At 38.3% G+C, this 16,250-nt stretch overlaps 1 long non-coding RNA gene across 1 annotated transcript; it reads left to right on the forward strand.

Moving 5' to 3' along the window:
* Window positions 1-203: 203 nt before the first annotated feature.
* On the forward strand, window positions 204-11,151 carry LOC149753650 (uncharacterized). Its single transcript, XR_016400209.1, has 2 exons — window positions 204-3,017; window positions 5,271-11,151. It is a non-coding gene; the product is annotated as an uncharacterized LOC149753650 (long non-coding RNA).
* The last annotated feature ends 5,099 nt before the right edge of the window (window positions 11,152-16,250 follow it).

Here is a 16,250-nt window from a genome sequence, read left to right on the forward strand (position 1 = left end):
ATGGGCCGTCATCTCAGCCACGGCGGACAGGGAAGGGACCAACGCTGAAGAAGGTGCAGGAGAAGGAGCAGGCACTGAACCCCGGAGCTCCCTAAGTAGGTCGTCCCGGAGATCTCTAACTATCTCCTGCCGCAACTCCCGGAGCTACTCAGGAGCGATCCGGACCTCCATGGGCTGAGTAGGTGGAGCTGAGGAGGAGGGTCCGTGATGACCCAAAGATTGATTCATAGATTGATTTTGATGATCACAAAACCTTGAAGTATAGATACTAATGTTTATGTTGCAAGGAGAAAGATATTTATTTTGCAAGGAACATAGCAAGTTGGAAGAACACAAGAAGGCCTCCAAAGCTCTCAAGTTGGAAGAAAGCTACAATTTATTGGCCCAAGCTTAAAGTTCAAAGGATTCAAATTGGAGGAGTAAAATCAAAAGAAAAATTCAAAAGAACAGTCTTCGAGTCGACTCCAGTGGAATTCGAGTCGACTCCAGAGAAGTATGAGTCGACTCCGGAGAAGTATGAGTCGACTCCTAGGAGTCACAGGCAGAAAAGTCAGAGAGCAGTTTTCGGGTCTGAGATTCGAGTCGACTCCAGTGGAACGCGAGTCGACTCCGATGGTTGGTAGGTCGACTCCGAAGAAAGCAAGAGTCGACTCTCAGCGGAACACAAGGAAAAAGTCAGAGAGCATTTTTGGGACTCTGAGATTCGAGTCGACTCCCGCATTGCACGAGTCGACTCCGAGACTCCGCGACCATCAACAGACAGAAAACCAAGTTACTGCCTCTGAGATTCGAGTCGACTCCCAGACAGCTCGAGTCGACTCCAAGGCAGCGCTACACCAAGATGGCAGAAGGTTGTGTTTCACAAACTGAGAGCCGAGTCGACTCCAAGGAAGTTCGAGTCGACTCCAAGACTGGACGAGCCAAAAGACAGAGGATCGGGAGTTCGGGGTCTGAGATTCGAGTCGACTCCCAGGACAGTCGAGTCGACTCGAGAGGACAAAATTCAAAATTGGATCCACGGACTTCAGTGGATGAGCCGACTCCGAAATTGCCAAGTCAGCTCCAGAAGTTGGCGAGTCGACTCCGGGTTAAGACGAGTCGACTCCCAGTCGAGGATGCACCATAATTCAAATTTGGAACAGTGGCCGAGTCGTCTCCAGTAAAGCACGAGTCGACTCCTGCAACAGGCGAGTCGACTCCTGATCGCGCGAGTCGACTCCGATCCCAACGGTAATATTGTCAGGAAGTGCAGACTGTGTCCAACGGCTCTATTTTTGTCTCTAACGGCTAGATTCTTGTTTCCACGCCATCTAAAGCTATAAAAACAAGAGGAGAGCTAGGGGAGAAGGCATGGAAGTGGGAGAGATCATCTAGGAAAGAGATCTCAAAGAGATTACAAAGGAAATCTCCCACAAGCACAAAAGGGCCATCCAAAACGAAATAGAGAGAAGAAGAGCATCCAAGTGAATCCGAAAGCTTCCTCTCCATCCGCGTGCTGCCTCGGGGATCCTCTACTTCATGCCAAATCAGAGGAGGATCAAGTAAAGAAGAAGCCGAGCTCCTCCATCTTCAAAACTCGTTTGAGGGCTTCTCTTTACTCTATTTGTTTATATTGTCATATCTGCTTGTTTAAGAAGCTTTGATTTGTTTTTATTCTTTGTTTTAATATCTTGTAACTTGATTCAATCAAGGGATTGAATCAAGGGGTTAAAGGTTTGTTGGTGAGCCAAAGGGAAAACCAACGGTGTAAGGTTTGTTGGTGAGCCAAAGGGAAAACCAACGGAGATAGGTTTGTTGGTGAGCCAAAGGGGAAAACCAACGGAGATAGGTTTGTTGGTGAGCCGAGGGTAAAACCAACGTGTAAGGGTTTGATTGTGAGCCCGGGAAAACAATCGGGGTTGGTTCTAGTCGGTGAGCCTGGGAAAACCGACCGAGTTCGTTGTGCGCTCGTAAAAACAACAAGTTGGGTTGTGAGCTTGTAAAACAACCGGCTGTAATCGGTAGGATTATAGTGAAATTCCCAAGAGGTCTTGGGGAGTGGATGTAGGTGCTGGGGTGCACCGAACCACTATATGTCCTTTGTGTTTGTAATGCCTCTAGTTATTGTCTAACTAACACACTTACTTACTTAGATAAATTGCTTGCTTAATTCTTATCCGCACATCCTTTAGTTGCAAGCATATTTAATCAAGTCGAAGTCTATACATCAAACCCTTGCTAAGTTTAACTTTCACTGTGCATCTATACAACTTAGCATAGTTACTCATAAAGTTTTAGAAGTAGCATAAAAGTTTTAAAAGACCCAATTCACCCCCCCTCTTGGGTTGTATCTACTGGGCAACATGTGGTATCAGAGCAGGTGCTCAAATATTATTTGTAGTCTTAACCGACTAGAGCCAAAGATCATGACAACTCAAATAGATAGTTTTCTAGGAGAAGGACAAGCAATTGACACACCTCCACTATTTAATGGCATAAACTATGCACATTGGAAAATACGCATGCGCATCTTTATTCAATCACAAAACTATTACTATTGGAAAATCATAATAAATGACCCTCACACACTCTCTCAAACTTTTAATGAAAAAGACTTAGCACAATTAAATGCTAAAGCTATGAACATATTATATTGTGCGATTCAAGAAACAATGTTTAATGAAATTTCTGCATGCTTATCTGCAAAGGAGATCTGGGATACTTTAGAAAATATTTATGAGAAATCTCAGAGTAGCTCACATGTACTTCAATTGCATACTAACAATGAGACTGCAGAAAAAGGTGTTGAAACTTCCATCTCAGTCGAGTCGACCCCAAGTATTTCAGAGTCGACCCTCAAGTTAACCGAGTCGACTCCAATAAGGTCCGAGTCGACTCCAAGGCAAATCAGCTTCCTAAAGACAAAGAAGAAGAGGAAGCAAGAAGAAAGGAAGAAAGAGGTAAAACGCAAGAAAGCCTTGACCAAGAGAAATTCAGACAAGGAATTGAAAGTTAGGAGCAACAGTGAACTACAAAAGGTAACTAATTTATGTTTTATGGCATTAGAAGAAAAAGTAAAATCTGAATCTAATTTTAAACCAAACGAATCTCATGAAGAATTTTCTTATGATGAACTTTTAAATGCTTTTCATGAGTTGTATAGTGATTGTAGAAAATTATCTGTAAAGAATAAAAATCTTAAGAAACTAAATTCTGAAAATGAAAGCTTAAGGTCATTTTCAGAAGAATTGATTCAGAAAAATCATAGCTTAATTAAAGAAAATCAAAACTTAAGTAAAGAAATTAACCAATTAAAATGTTTTATTAACAAATTCACTGTAAGTTCAGAAAGATTGAAAATGATGTTTGAAAGCCAATATGCTGATTTTGATAAATCAAAATTTAGCTTGACTCCTTCACTTAGCCATAAATCTCTAGAGAAAAAGGTTATCAATTTACCAAGCAAACCATTAAATAAGATAACTTATTTCAAAAATGAAAAGGATGGGAATAACAACTTTACCTATCGTTCTAGTATAATTAAATCAAATGGTAAAGTTATTATTATTAAACAGATATGGATTCCAAAAGGAACCATATGTCCTAACTCTCAAGGACTCAAGCAAGCTTGGGTACCCAAAATGAGAAAATGAGGATGTACACATAGGTGTACCAAGGTACCTATGGAACATAAAGAAACTTAAAAAGTTATTAACAAAAAAAATAATGAAATCAGTAATTCTTGCATCTCATCATTATTTGTGCTTTAGTATTTGATATGATTTGCTAGTAGTGATCAATTTTGTGATATAGAAAATACTTTTGGAAATATAATCAAATCTCTTCATTTTTTAGTATACTTTACTCACTATTGGATAAGTTGCTAAATGATTAATCAATTTATTAAGAATAACTCTATGAATTCTCTATATGCTTGATTGAGAGTTATTATCCATGGCATTATTGTTTATTGATCATAGATATGATAATGTGTACTTGGTATGCTTTTGAATATATGCACTATGAATACCAAGAAACCATCCTTGGCATATAAAATCAACTCATGCTAGTATGTACTTAATCTCAAAAGACCTTGCCATAGGCTTACTTAGATTATCTACTTAAAGGTCAAAGTTTTGCTATGCATGCTAACTAAGGAAACAAACAAAAATCATTTCTAAATCTTAAGATGTTGTTTCCATCTCCAAGTTTTTCAAAAGCTTACATTGAATTTATTCTTGAAAAATAAAACTGAAGTATTTTTCTGTATTTACTAAATCTTGTAAAAGTGGTTCAAATGATAAAGGTTTCCAAACTGTGAAGATAAAGAGTATCATGGCACAGTGTTGAAAACCAAAATCCTGATAAAGGTTATACAGAAAATAATATTAAATCCAATGATTTCAGCACCAAGGAGACCATAAGCAAAATAGGATTAATAGAATTCTTGAAGAAATGAAAAAGACAATTATGTATGATAGTCATCTACTTAAATAAATTTTTAAAAGACTATCATCACTGCTTGTCATACATATGATTTCTATTTTTGATGAAAATTTTGATCTTCTGAAAAATGGAAAATGAACCATTGCATATCTTTCATATTTTTCAGTCGTACATGTTATTATGAAAATAATGCCAAATCTGATAAAGATACTTCTATCCTTGGATATCATTCATCAAGCAATGCATATAGAACATTCATGAAAAATTCTAGTTGTAGAAGTATCAATTCATTTTATTCTTTATGAGACTAATGATTTATTATCAAAATACTAAAATCAAATTATATGGTTAATCTTTTACATATGCACTTAATGAAGAAAAATTGATGACTACTAAAAGACTAAATCAAGAAAAGAGGAAATAGATCTTGATAAAGATTCTTGCATGATTAGAAGTAAAGATCATCATTATCATGTGCTTGCTTCATGAGCTTTATATTCTGTCAAATGAATGTGTAGAAGTCACTCCTATGTGGTTACTTCATTAAAAAGGAGATCTATGAAAAATAACCACCATATTTAAAAATACACATTACATATATGATAAAGCAATATGTGATTTAGAACAAGCATCAAAAGCATGATATATAAAAGCTTAAGCAACCTTTTTGATAGAAAGTAATAGTGATAAATCTATGCATCAAAAAGATGAATTTGTGATATCTTATTTGCTCAAAGTATGCATTGATGACATCATTTTTGGTTCTACTAATGAAGAGTTATATTGCAAAGTGAGTTTGAAATATGATGAATGAATTAACATCTTCTCTCAAACTCCAAATTAAGACAAACAGGAAAGGGGATCTTCATTGACCAACGTTAGTCCACAAGAAAACTCTTATAGAAGATTGGCATGAAGAAGGTATATCTATGACCCCATCTTGTAGAATTTGAAAAGGATGAGCAAAGTAGATCTATTGTGTTAAAGCTGTATTGAAGCATGATAGAATAATTATTTTACAGCTAGTAGACCAGATTGTATGCTTATTATGTGACCTTGTGCAAGACTTCAATCTAACTTTAATTAATCATATTTTATTGATAACAAATAAATCATAATCTGAATTTTGATAGAAACAAATGTTTAAGATAAATTGATTAAAACATAGTTAACATATCTTATTGATAATTATCTTAAGCAAATAGAATCTAAACTAAATTGACTTAAACTATCTTGGTTAATGAATCTATCTCTTTAGTTCAAATGATATGTGCTTGCTTATATTTAGGCAATCTCTTGAGTAAAGTGACTCAACATGCAACTATTGTCATATCTTATATTGAGTCATCTAGTTAAAAAATATATATGTTGGATGAATGCTTTGTATCTTAAAGAAACTAATGACCTTCCTTCAAGAAAGAAAAATGAGAGATTTCAACTTGAAGGATATCTTCATGTAAGATACACTAAACATTTACATGCAAACAAGAGAGAGGATCTTCTTCAGCCAAAAGTTCACACATAAGAAATCTAGTTTGGCTTGAAGAACATATAATGAATAGGTAATTTAGATACCTTTCTCACAAATTAGTTGAGCAAAGTCAGTAACTTAAATCTTATTATGGCATGATTAAATTCTTTAATTATTAATTTTTGATATCATGTCTATATGTGTATTGACTGACTTATACTTTTAGAAATTATTTCATGGTTTGCCCAAACTAAAATATATCTTTGCCTATGTCATAACCATGAAATACACAAGTATATGCTTAAAATGTTGATGTAAAATAACTTGTGAGAAGTTATGAAACCTTGAGCATAATGAAAATATTGTTTGCATGATATACATATATATGATACGTAAGATTAATTCTCTATTCTGCTCTCTCATGAAAATTACTTGAGAATAACAAAAAGAGAGAGAGATAAAGAAAAGAAAATGGATATTATTCAAGAGAAGTAAAATCCAAGTAGAGGCAAACACTTCAACCTTAAGGAAAAGCAAAACAAACTTAATATATTCGACACATTTGTGAGACTTGTGTGAGCATTCTTTTGGAAGGGATAAAATCCATAATTAATTACACTTAAATAGGGAGGTTTTGAAGTAAACATTTTAACCTTTCTATATTGCTCATCATAGGGATGGTGCCAATGGGGAGGCTAGTGGTAGTACCCGGCACTATTTGACCCAACTATTCGGTGTAGGGCATATTAGGGACGGCACAAGAGGGAGGCTAGTGGTAGTACCTCGTGCCCCTTCCCAACTCCACCGGATAGGGAGCAAATAGAGTATAGAGCATAAGAAAGTTATAAATGAAAAACAAAGTAAATGAAAGTAGAATTAAGTCAAATTTTTAATCACTTGAAAACACACTTTAAGGATGAAATTATTGCAAGATTATATTTAAATAGGGGGAGTTTATTTGAAAAGAATTGATTTTGATCCTTGACATTCTTGTACTTAGTATTTTAATGCATGACTTAACACATGGTATATTTTGCATATGGTATGATGTCTTGATTTATGGATTCTCAATATTTTGTAATGTTTCATACTTGGACAATTTGATTGAATGTTTGAATTGCTACATAACATCTTTTGTCTAGTTTTATTGAAAAGAAATTTCAGATTTGTCATTCACAATCATTGTTAAAATCTGAAAGCTAAATAAAATTGTAGAAAGGAGAAGAGAAGAACATCTCTATTTAGGGAAAATAAATTGATTTTGTTTTATCCTTCAACTTGCCTAAATTTGGTATATAATGTTCAAATTCGTACCAAAACTCAACATTTAATACAAAGATTCTGAATATGCTCTTATATGTTTGAAATATGTATTTTCAATCGTAATCATTTAAGATGAGCTATAATGTGGAAGATACATATCTCAAAGTATGATTGAAAATCCTATGTAATTCCGAATCTGATTTTGTATAAAAGCTTAAACTAAATGTGATTTTTAAAATAAAGTCTTACTTTAAGAAAAACAGAATTAATTTTGATGCCTTTGATGATTGCTCCGATACGCATCCGAAACATATCATTTCTTATCTTCAAAGTATACTAATATTGGTTCAAATGATGTGTCTTTCGATGATCTTGATTGCAAACAAAAATTTCTAAATATATGATTCTATTTTGATATAAAAAAAAAAATATATTTATTGTGCTTCATGTATACATTGCTGAAAAACTATGATTAAGAAATTGAGTTCTATAAATATATATACCTCAATGATCATCTATATATTTTTCTCTTCTACATTATTGAAGACTTCCATCAATAGAGTGAATGATCTTAAAGCTAGAAACATTTCACCTCACTCAAATGACTCTAAAAGAAAGAAAATGTAAATGCGTTTGAAAGAAACTGAGCTTCAATTGAATCATTTTATGATTAATACTTTTATACATTTTCTCTAAGATTAGGAGAAAGCATAACTTGTTCTTAAAGGATTAGAAAGAGTGATTACTATAAATTCTGAATAATTCTAGATCACTCTACATTCTCGATATTACAGAATTTCAGTGTTATTCACGTTTATTACTAAAATCTGAAATTCAACAATTTAAAATGATTAAAGAAGAATGCATCTTTTGAGGGGGAGCTTTAGATATTCAGTATCCTATCCCAAAGACACTTTATTTTGATACATACTTTGAATTTTATGGATTGATTTTGATGAACCTCCTTATATTGCAAGACATGTTTTAATTTCCTTGAGATGAGTTCTATAAAGGTTGTCTTATCTCAAACCTTGAGTCTTATGAAAATAAGCTGAAATATATTTTTGAGATTGACAATCTTATTGAACATTATCTTAGGATTCTAAACTCTTAAATGGAATGATCATTTGAGGGGGAGAAAGAAAATTTCAGAAGGAAAGATCTTATGGAACTTAATCGCATAAATCTATAACTAAAGGAGAGAGAAAGAACACTAAATGAAAAGTGATTCTAATACTCTCCAATATGTATCATCTGAAATTTAAATCTGAAAATCTGTATGATACACCTTGAGGCGTGTTATTTGGTTAGTATATCTCATGCATCACTCTTGAACCAAACTGCAAATCTTAAGAGCCTCTAATTTAATGAAAAAGGGGGAGAATAATGTGTTAAATATTCTTGAGTATCTCTTAGAAAATCTATTTTTGGAACTTCACTAATGAGCTCAAATTGGCTTGCTTTTTGGAACTTCAATTTTGTGCAAATTCATTATTTTATGTATCAAATTGTGCTTATTTTCTAAAGAAATAAAAGAAAGTCTTTAAAAGAGCTCTAAGATGTATCAAAAATTGCATGAATGTATATTTTGATATTTGTGCCACAATGCTCCTATTATCATAAAAGAACTTTGAAGTCATTAAGAAAATTAATTAAATTGCTCTCATGGTTGATAAAATACTTAATAGATTGGGCAAAAGGTCTTAAATGAACAAGCTTTCATACTTAGTGAAGAGAGGTTAGATCTCCACTCATGTTTTTCCTTGAATATCATTAACCTAAGGAAGATTCCACCTACACTTGTTTAGAAAACTATCAAATTAAAAAAACCTCTTGAATTCACACTCGATGTGTTCTGCTCTGATCTTTGTACTTAATGTTTCACTATCTTTTTGATGTTGTCAAAAAGGGGGAGAAATATCTAAGTATATGCTATATACCTCAGAATGCTTTATTACTTTGAATTGAATACAAATCAGCTTAAAATTTAAATATGTTGATTGTGTTAAGCTGATTAAATCTAAAAGCATTATCATGAAGTATGTTTTTAAATATATATGTTTTCCACTTCATGCAACTTAGCTATGTATTACTTCTAGAAATCAATATCTTTTATATTGCATATACTCCAAGTTTTGTCATCATCAAAAAGGGGGAGATTGATGACCCAAAGATTGATTCATAGATTGATTTTGATGATCACAAAACCTTGAAGTATAGATACTAATGTTTATGTTGCAAGGAGAAAGATATTTATTTTGCAAGGAACATAGCAAGTTGGAAGAACACAAGAAGGCCTCCAAAGCTCTCAAGTTGGAAGAAAGCTACAATTTATTGGCCCAAGCTTAAAGTTCAAAGGATTCAAATTGGAGGAGTAAAATCAAAAGAAAAATTCAAAAGAACAGTCTTCGAGTCGACTCCAGTGGAATTCGAGTCGACTCCAGAGAAGTATGAGTCGACTCCGGAGAAGTATGAGTCGACTCCTAGGAGTCACAGGCAGAAAAGTCAGAGAGCAGTTTTCGGGTCTGAGATTCGAGTCGACTCCAGTGGAACGCGAGTCGACTCCGATGGTTGGTAGGTCGACTCCGAAGAAAGCAAGAGTCGACTCTCAGCGGAACACAAGGAAAAAGTCAGAGAGCATTTTTGGGACTCTGAGATTCGAGTCGACTCCCGCATTGCACGAGTCGACTCCGAGACTCCGCGACCATCAACAGACAGAAAACCAAGTTACTGCCTCTGAGATTCGAGTCGACTCCCAGACAGCTCGAGTCGACTCCAAGGCAGCGCTACACCAAGATGGCAGAAGGTTGTGTTTCACAAACTGAGAGCCGAGTCGACTCCAAGGAAGTTCGAGTCGACTCCAAGACTGGACGAGCCAAAAGACAGAGGATCGGGAGTTCGGGGTCTGAGATTCGAGTCGACTCCCAGGACAGTCGAGTCGACTCGAGAGGACAAAATTCAAAATTGGATCCACGGACTTCAGTGGATGAGCCGACTCCGAAATTGCCAAGTCAGCTCCAGAAGTTGGCGAGTCGACTCCGGGTTAAGACGAGTCGACTCCCAGTCGAGGATGCACCATAATTCAAATTTGGAACAGTGGCCGAGTCGTCTCCAGTAAAGCACGAGTCGACTCCTGCAACAGGCGAGTCGACTCCTGATCGCGCGAGTCGACTCCGATCCCAACGGTAATATTGTCAGGAAGTGCAGACTGTGTCCAACGGCTCTATTTTTGTCTCTAACGGCTAGATTCTTGTTTCCACGCCATCTAAAGCTATAAAAACAAGAGGAGAGCTAGGGGAGAAGGCATGGAAGTGGGAGAGATCATCTAGGAAAGAGATCTCAAAGAGATTACAAAGGAAATCTCCCACAAGCACAAAAGGGCCATCCAAAACGAAATAGAGAGAAGAAGAGCATCCAAGTGAATCCGAAAGCTTCCTCTCCATCCGCGTGCTGCCTCGGGGATCCTCTACTTCATGCCAAATCAGAGGAGGATCAAGTAAAGAAGAAGCCGAGCTCCTCCATCTTCAAAACTCGTTTGAGGGCTTCTCTTTACTCTATTTGTTTATATTGTCATATCTGCTTGTTTAAGAAGCTTTGATTTGTTTTTATTCTTTGTTTTAATATCTTGTAACTTGATTCAATCAAGGGATTGAATCAAGGGGTTAAAGGTTTGTTGGTGAGCCAAAGGGAAAACCAACGGTGTAAGGTTTGTTGGTGAGCCAAAGGGAAAACCAACGGAGATAGGTTTGTTGGTGAGCCAAAGGGGAAAACCAACGGAGATAGGTTTGTTGGTGAGCCGAGGGTAAAACCAACGTGTAAGGGTTTGATTGTGAGCCCGGGAAAACAATCGGGGTTGGTTCTAGTCGGTGAGCCTGGGAAAACCGACCGAGTTCGTTGTGCGCTCGTAAAAACAACAAGTTGGGTTGTGAGCTTGTAAAACAACCGGCTGTAATCGGTAGGATTATAGTGAAATTCCCAAGAGGTCTTGGGGAGTGGATGTAGGTGCTGGGGTGCACCGAACCACTATATGTCCTTTGTGTTTGTAATGCCTCTAGTTATTGTCTAACTAACACACTTACTTACTTAGATAAATTGCTTGCTTAATTCTTATCCGCACATCCTTTAGTTGCAAGCATATTTAATCAAGTCGAAGTCTATACATCAAACCCTTGCTAAGTTTAACTTTCACTGTGCATCTATACAACTTAGCATAGTTACTCATAAAGTTTTAGAAGTAGCATAAAAGTTTTAAAAGACCCAATTCACCCCCCCTCTTGGGTTGTATCTACTGGGCAACAGTCCGGCTGAGGTGGTGGGAGCAGAAGTGGAGGAAAAGGTAGGATAGTCTGAGTCTGGGTCAGGACTGGGGAAATGTCTGGTGGTATGTGTGGAGGTGGATGATTTCCTAACCCAGGTTTCCTCGACCTTCCGAAACCCCATCCTGTGTAGGGTTCCCGGACGCATGCGATCTGTCCATCGCAATGCGCGAGAGGGTTCCCCCTCAGGAATGGGAATTTCGGCCTCCCTAAATAGAAGAGTGAACATCATGCCATAGGGGAGGGTGAGCCTAGGTCTATCTAGTGGCTCACATAGATATCTATACATCATCTTGGAAAAGTTGATTGGGGTGTCCTGGAGGATGTAGAACATAAGAGCTAGGTCTCTCTCAGATACAAAATCGAAGCGGCCAGTCTTTGGGAAGAGGGACCTAGAGATGATACTCAAGAGGAGCCGCATCTCAACAGAAAGTGAGCTAGCGGACACCTCATCTAAGGGAGACTGAGGTGGATCTCCTAGAATGGCCGTAAGGGCCTCAGTCCTATCCTCGGGGTGTGTGGGAGCTACCCCTACTTGTGGAAGGTGGAGGGTTTGGGCTATGAAATCCTCGAAAATAAACAATGGGACACCGGCTACAGTTTCCTCTATTCCCCCATTGCCCCTATGGACAGTACCATAAAACTCTCTAACTAGGCCAGGGTATGTGGGGAGATCTAAGGAACAAAAATACTCTAAACCCTGGGCCCGCAATCTCTCTCCTATGGTAAAGCCCTCTCGGGAGAGATAGTCAAAATCGACGTATCTCCCGGTGGAGACCGCCTTCCCGGTGCACGGCCTCGAGGGAACCTCCCTTGGCGGGGAATGAGCCGGAGGTTGTGGCCTCACGGGATCGTTCCGAGCTTTGGACCGTCGCTCGGTGCCGCTCGCGGGTTGGGGCCTCTTCCGGCTTGGGACAATGGCTTTACGAGGCATGGTCGACCTAGAATGGGGTAGAACGCTAATGGACGGAGGAAGGTCGACGGAAAAAGTCCTAAGGACGGTCGGAGACGATCTAGGAGACGGCTCTAGGGTTTTTTGAACGGTGGCGGCGGTGAATAGAAGTGTTGATAAAACGCTTGGATTAGGGTTAAAAACCCGGATCCCGACCTCGAGTCGACTCCACTGAGTCGCGAGTCGACTCGACCTCGAGTCGACTCCAAAGTATGCGCGAGTCGACTCCTCTTATGCTTCATCTTCCTCGAGTCGACTCCCGTCTGTGTGCGAGTCGACTCCTTCTTATGAGCCGACTCCGAAACTTACTCGAGTCGACTCGAACTCTGGCACGCACCTAAAAGTTATGCTATTTTCGTACCAAACCAGGGACACTCACTAAGTTATGATCTAATTTGATGATCATAGTTGAGAAACTCTATTTTTAATCATCAAAATCAATGAACTAGTGGAAAATACCACTAGGATGGATCAATCACTCCTAATCCCCTCCTAAGCACACTAAATCTCTCTTCACTTAAGGGTTTTGTAAAAATGTCAGCTAATTGATCATGAGTGCAAACAAATTGAAGTGTCACATCACCATGCAGTACATGATCTCTTATGAAGTGATGTCTTATCTCAATATGTTTAGTTTTTGAATGCTGAATTGGATTTTTAGTTAGGTTAATGGCACTTGTATTATCACAATTAATGGGAATTTTATCTTGTTTAATGCCATAATCTTCCAATTGTTGTTTGATCCACAAGATTTGAGCACAACAACTCCCGGCTGCAACATATTCAGCTTCAGCAGTAGATAATGCAACCGAATTTTGTTTCTTGCTAAACCATGAGATTAAGTTTTCTCCTAGGAATTGACATGACCCGCTGGTGCTTTTTCTATCAAGTTTACATCCAGCAAAGTCTGAATCTGTGTATCCTATTAAGTTTAGGCTAGATTCTTTAGAATACCATAACCCTATATTCTTTGTTCCTATTAGGTATTTAAAGATTCTCTTGACTGCAATTAGATGAGATTCCTTAGGATTAGACTGATATCTAGCACACATGCAAACACTAAACATGATATCAGGTCTACTTGCAGTAAGATACAATAAAGATCCTATCATACCTCTATATAATTTCTGATCTACAGATTTACCTGATTCATCTTGGTCTAATTTGCATAATGAGCTCATGGGGGTGCTGATTGACTTGTTCCCCTCCATATCAAACTTCTTAAGCATCTCCTTGATGTACTTAGCTTGATTGATGAAGATGCCTTCTTCAGATTGTTTGATTTGAAGCCCGAGGAAATAATTCAGCTCTCCCATCATGCTCATTTCAAATTCACTCTTGTTGCCCAGATAGACAACCCAAGAGGGGGGGGTGAATTGGGTTTTAAAATAATTTGAATAATTAAAACGATGTGGTTGACTAATTAAAAACTATTGCAAGTTATTTAATTAATGCTAAGTGCTGTGAGTGATGTGAGGGGAAGAAGAAGAGAGACAATCCAACACAAACACAAGGTTTTATAGTGGTTCGGAGCTAACCCTTGCTCCTACGTCCACTCCCCAAGTCTCACTTGGGAATTCACTATAACCCCCTTGGATTACAGCCGGTTGTTTTCCAAGCTCACAACCAAACTTGTTGTTTTACGAGCTCACAACGAACTCGGTCGGTTTTCCCAGGCTCACCGACTAGAACCGCCCCGATTGTTTTTTCAGGATCACAATCAAACCCTTACACACGTTGGTTTTAACTCGGCTCACCAACCAACCTCAATCCCCTTGATTCAATCCCAGATTGAACTAAGTAAATACAAGTTGTAGAAAGAAGACAGAAAATAAGCTTCTCAAAAAGCAGATGAAAATAATATGAACAATAAATGAAGTTAAGAAGCCTCAAACGCTTTTAGATTGGAGATGAGGAATGGCTTCTTAAACTTCTGGTCTCCTCTTGAAAGAGTAGTCGACTTGAATGCAGGAGAAGGAGGCTTTAATTGCTGGGAAGATGTAGTTGGAAGCAGTAAATGCAGATCTTCCTCTTTTTCATTGAAGAGCACGTTGCAGAGCTTGAATGCTTGATTAGTTGGAGTGGAATGGTTGTTCTCTGCCTTGCTACAGTCCTCTGTGGCTATTTAAGCCAACCCCCACGGAAACTAGCCGTTAGAGTGCTTTTTCTGCCCGTTCTGAACACTCTGCGCAGCCTGACAATATGACCGTTGGTGGGTTGGAGTCGACTCGCGCGATCAGGAGTCGACTCGGCTGTAGCGGGAGTCGACTCAAGCTTTTCCGGAGTCGACTCGGCAACTGTTCCAAATTTGAATTAAAGTTGCCTTCACGACTGGGAGTCGACTCGTCTTGACCTGGAGTCGACTCGTCAACTTCTGGAGCTGACTTGGCAATTTTGGAGTCGGCTCATCCACTGAAGTCCGTGGATCGAATTTTGAATTTTGTCCACTCGAGTCGACTCGACTGTCCTGGGAGTCGACTCGAATCTCAGAGCCCGAACTCCCGATCCTCTGTCTTTTGGCTCGTCCAGTCTTGGAGTCGACTCGAACTTCCTTGGAGTCGACTCGGCTCTCAGTTTCCGAAAGATGGTCTTCTACCTTTTGACGTGAAGCTGTCTTGGAGTCGACTCGAGCTGTCTGGGAGTCGAGTCGAATCTCAGAGGCAGTAACTTGGTTTTCTGTCTGTCTTGGGGTCGCGGTGTCTTGGAGTCGACTCGCGTATTGCGGGAGTCGACTCGAATCTCAGAGTCCATAAAATGCTCTCTGACTTTTTCTTTGTGTACCGCTGAGAGTCGACTCTTGCTTTCTCTGGAGTCGACTTGCCACCTATCGGAGTCGACTCGCATTCCACTGGAGTCGACTCGAATCTCAGACCCGAAAACTGTTCTCTGACTTTTCTGCCTGTGACTGCTTGGAGTCGACTCTTACTTCCTTGGAGTCGACTCGGTGAACATCGGAGTCGACTCGCGCACTTCGGGAGTCGACTCGCTGACAGGTTCTGAGTTGAAGCTTTCTGTCCTTCTGTCTGTTCTCAGTCGGAGTCGACTCGTACTTATCTGGAGTCGACTCGAGCTCGTGCCAGTGAACTTGATACGCTTGGAGTCGACTCGTGATACTCGGGAGTCGACTCGAGTCTCAGACATTGGTTCAAACAGACTCCTTAACTTATCCAAAAATTATGAACCAAGTCTTGGGACACTTAGACAGGATTTTCACTGAAACACTCAATTGAATTCATTAGTAATCAAAAGATATACTCAAATGCTTTGAGCTCATCAAAATCAAATGGGGTTTTAATCAATCACTCCACAATCTCCCCCTTTTTGATGATGACAAAACTTTGAGTATATGTAAAATGAATTGCTCAATAAATAATGAAATAAAATCCATAAATGAATTCAAATATCTGGTAATTCAATTTATCCAAGCTTGAAAGGAGTGAAACAATAAATTTCGGAGTTAAAGCTCCCCCTTTCATTTGGAATTATATAAGCCTTCATATTATGCAATCAATTGTTTGGCTTATATGTCATTAATGATTTAGTTTGATTAAAATTCAGATTCTCCCCCTCAACATATGCATTCAACTATGTTTTGATTCTCTGAATTTTCTTTTAATGCTTTGAAGTTTTTGAACTGAATTTTTTGTATTTAGAGGGAAAATCTGTCAATTTGTTCTTGTGTAGGATTCAGCTAATCTCCGAATATCCCTTGAATAGATTCTGGAGATTACTCCATTAGGAGCCCCAAAAGAGAGATAATGAGCCTCGAGGTACCGAATCCACTTAGAACAAATTTGTGTGTGTTTTAAGAGTTTTATGTTTT

Source organism: Phoenix dactylifera, chromosome 4, assembly GCF_051530095.1.
Source record: "Phoenix dactylifera cultivar Ajwa chromosome 4, Ajwa_hap1_PhDact_Kaust_v1.1, whole genome shotgun sequence".
Lineage (NCBI taxonomy): Eukaryota > Viridiplantae > Streptophyta > Magnoliopsida > Arecales > Arecaceae > Phoenix > Phoenix dactylifera.